Below are 4,432 nucleotides of genomic sequence, written 5' to 3'. Positions count from 1 at the left end.
AAGCTTCTCTCCCAAGAGAATCTTCAAGAACACACCAAGGCCATAGAAAGAAGCTAGGTTCAAGCTTGCCAGGTGCAAACGTGTGAATAACCCTCACATACAATCTCTCCTTCCCAAAGCCTCTCAAGAAAATCTCCCTTAGAGTTCTTCAACAGCAAAAGTCGTTATCAAAAAGACTTCAAAAGGATGCTTAAGTACAATGCTTAAAAAAAATCATAAATTTTTAATTTGGTCATCTCTATTCGTACAATATAATTTTGGTTCATATAATACGATAAGTTCAAAAATAAGACTTGTTCAATATGATTAAAATAGTTATTCATATGAACTATTTAAATTAACAAATATATCATACAGTATGATCAAAAGTACATATGGTATGATTAATTTAATTCATCTCTATTCATATAAGATGATTATGAGGATGATTAGAAATCATCTATATCGATTGTCTTGTACTATTCATGTCGTACAGTACGGTCAGTGAAATATCAAGAGTTCATACAATTTAATATAGATATTATACTATACGATTAGTTCAAAAATCAAGCTTTTCATCTTTTACAAATTCTTGGATGATCGGATTTCATCTCTGTCAATCATACAATATGATGTAGATCTTATATAATGATTAGACATATTTATCAATCCTTGATTTACTTGACTATTTGTGGGAGATATATTAAGTAAGATTTCAAATATAATACAATATGATCAGGATCATACATTACGATTAGTTCAAAACTCATTTTTGAAAATTCTTACTTAATTTATCTAACAACTAGGGTTTATAGATCAAAATAAATCATATAATATGATACAATATGATATGTATAATATAATACGATCATTTCAATAACATTAATGATTAAATTAGTTATTAACCCTCTTCTTCATATAGTACTGATCATATAGTATAATCGTAATCGTATAGTAGATTAGTTCAAAAAAATTTCATCTCAAATTTTTCTCACTCCCCCTATTTGTGTGTGTATGGTCACCAATTTTCCAAACACCCTTACATGGACAAACTTAAGGAATATACTATATAAGAAACTTAAAGTTACAGATTCTTTTGATTGACATCATTTTCTACCCAAACTTGAATCTTCAGTAATCATGAGCGGTGTAAGATGTACCTTAAAATTTAGTGTGCACTGACAAAAATAATATAAAATATATATGCTAGGAGAAATAAAATCACAATCAATAATATTTTTTATCATCAAAATCACAAGCTAGAGATCCTAGATTGTAACATTCACCTCCATGCCATAGTGGTTTATCATCTTCTCTAAGATGACCAGTTGCTCTACTACCTCCTCAAGTGTGATTAGTCCTTTGTAAGGGATGACACCATATGAGCGACCAAAGGGAAGTGAGCCCCAAGACTTCCCATTTAGTTTCTTATAGACTTGCTCCACTTCTCCCTTAGTATCAACCCCAATATGAATGGTCACTATACCTCCTACCTATTTTCTAACCATAGTGAGCTTTGTAACTCATATAAGCTCAACATCTTTGACCTTAAGTCGAGGTTGCACCCTTCGATAAATAATGCAATGTTATCAATTGAAAATTCTTTATCTAAGAATACTAAAGGAAGTATAAGGAGTGCTTCATATAATATGGTTTTTACTCTATATTAGTTGAATTCCCACCGGTCCAAAAGCTATCATCTCTACCCTGCTAGGTGGATGCCACAATAACTCTCTCAAGGAAAGCCAGATCAATGACTCTCTCGTAGTATGAACCTATTTATTTGACAAGGCTATTCTCAAATACTTATATTTTCCATTTTTCTTTTACCTTCCACAACTACAGGAACCACTGAACTAGTTATGACTTCAGAGGATCTGACTTCTATCTAAGCTAGTCAGTGATGGAGAGCTAAAAAGTATGTAGTTTTCCATGACTATGTTATTGCATTCTTTGTGGAGAAGCATCTCTTCAGTAAGGAGGAACACTAAGTAGTATTCAACATGCTTGGAGTAGATAACACAAACTTTATTGTAACTATTTAACGGAATATGGTGCATTCCAACTTCTTCTATGCATTGACATGCATATATTAATTTTAAGAAAGGAAAAGGCTCTAGTTGAGTATATTTTTTATACTATTGAGACCCAAATTAGGTATGTTTATTTCATTAACTCATTATTTTGACAGGTATGATAAATGTATATGATTTAGTGAAAATAGAGATTTGCCCATGGTTATGATTATTGTGTTTAACTCTTTTTTATTTTTATTATAGAGAAGTAAAAAAAAAAGATATTATTATCACTTTTTATTTAATGATATAGAAAAGCTCTGTGTTTATAAATATAGAAAAACATGTATATAAGTAAAACTCATTACAATTAAATCTTAAAATATGTCATTCCTTACCTAGTTGAAGGTCACTCTCAGCTTTGCCTTCAATACAATGACCATCTTTCTCCAAGGTCATGCCTTCCACCGAGGTCATCCCCCTATGCGAGTTGACAAGTCACTCTCCATTCGATGAAGGTTCATCACCTTCTCTAAGATGACCAGTTTCCCTGCTACCTCCTCCAGCGTGATTGATCCTTTGTGAGGGATGACAAAATAGAGAATCCAAAGGACAATGAGCCCTATGGCTTCTCATTTAGTGTACTATAGACGTGATCCACTTCTCCCTTAGTAGTAGCCCTAATATGCATGGTCTTGTACCTCCTACCTACTTTCCAGCCTTAATGAGCTTTGTCACTCCAGTAAGCTCAACATCTTTAACCCTAGGTGGAGGTAGCACCCTATGGTCAATAATGCAATGTGATCAATTAAAAGTTCTTTATCTAAGAATACTAAAGGAAGTACAAGGAGTGCTCCATATAGGATGGTTCTCACTTATATTGGTTGAATGCCCATCACTCCAAAGCCATCATCTCTACCCTGCTAGGTGGATACCATAACAACTCTCTTAAGGAAAGGTAGATCAATGAGTCTCTCATAGTATGAACCTATTTATCTAACAAGACTATTCTAAAATACTTATAACTCTCCATTTTTCTTTGACCTTCCATAGTTGGAGGCAACACTAAACTAGTTATGACTTCAAAGGAGTTGACTTCTATCTATGCTAGTCAATGATGGCTAGCTAAGAAGTATGTAGTTTTCCATGACTGTGCTATTGAATTCATTATGGAGAAGACTATCTCTTCAGTAAGGAGGAACACTAAGTAGTATTCAACATCCTTAGAGTAGATAAAATAACCTTGATCGTAACACTTTCACTGAATATGGTGCATTCCAATTTCTTCTAAGACATTGAGTTGTACATATTAATTTTAAGAAAGGATAAGGCTCTAGTTGAGAACTTTTTTATACTACTGGGATCCAAATTAGGCATTTTTATTTTATTGACTCATTATTTTGCCAGTTGTGATAAATGTATATGATTCAATGAAAAGAGAGTTTTGCCCATTATTATTATGTTTAACTCTTTTATGGCGAGATTAATAGTCACCTGAGCAACTTGGGTGTCACCATCAACTTCCCTACTCGATGAGAGCCCACTCGCCTTCTTCTCTAGTCAGTCAACCTTACCTGTGTAGAAGGTATTCTTCTTAGATGCCTCTACCCTAGACCTTATTATCTCGATAGGATTCATGTCCAATCAATCATAGGTTCTATAGTTAATGAAGGAAAGAGAAACATTCCTTCATCGTAGAGTCTCTGTTAATTTACAGGGAGACAATGAAGAAAGTGGTGTCACATCAGCAAAATAGAATTTACATGATGATCAAGGCTAAATTAAAAATACATTTGTAACTTGTATTTACTTTCCTACTACATGTTTGGTAGTCACATTTAATGTCTTGTCATTCATTCACTCATCATTTTTATCACTCGTCTATCAAAGGACCAAGTAACTCAGGGAGCTAAATGTATGCTTGTACATGCTTTCATAGGAATTTAACATGTACTCGATGTTATGAGGGGACTCCTATTCAATATGCTTCATGAAGGAAATCACCAAAAAATCTTAGGCCCCACTCACTAGGGCCCACGAAGGCCCTTCTTGGTGGTAATAAATGATCTCTTTGAACAATTAACTCGCCTCTTGCCTTATGGAAAAAAGATGACTATCATATTGAGTTGTTGATATGGGGCGGGTACCTTCATCCCCACACATACATACCCAATTATAGGAAAATACCTACTTAGTGATCCCTTTGCAAACTCCCTACCATAACTGACCGACCACCGAGTTTATCTTTTTCACAACCTCAAAACATTTGCATTCATATCTAGGTGATCTAAGGCTTAATACAAGTTGCCAGTGGCTCCCAAACATCATTAAGCACCATTTTTTCAAAACTCTCTCATTACCACTCTGCACTATCAAGTTCGCTTGTAATACAAAGCTCGTATGGTTTGGTGCATACTTGGCACTACTGAGCTCACCCA

The sequence above is a fragment of the Dendrobium catenatum genome, unplaced genomic scaffold, assembly GCF_001605985.2.
Source record: "Dendrobium catenatum unplaced genomic scaffold, ASM160598v2 fragScaff_scaffold_273, whole genome shotgun sequence".
In the NCBI taxonomy this organism is placed as follows: domain Eukaryota; kingdom Viridiplantae; phylum Streptophyta; class Magnoliopsida; order Asparagales; family Orchidaceae; genus Dendrobium; species Dendrobium catenatum.
The sequence above is the reverse complement of the archived record's forward strand: the minus strand, read 5'-3'. Positions refer to the sequence as shown.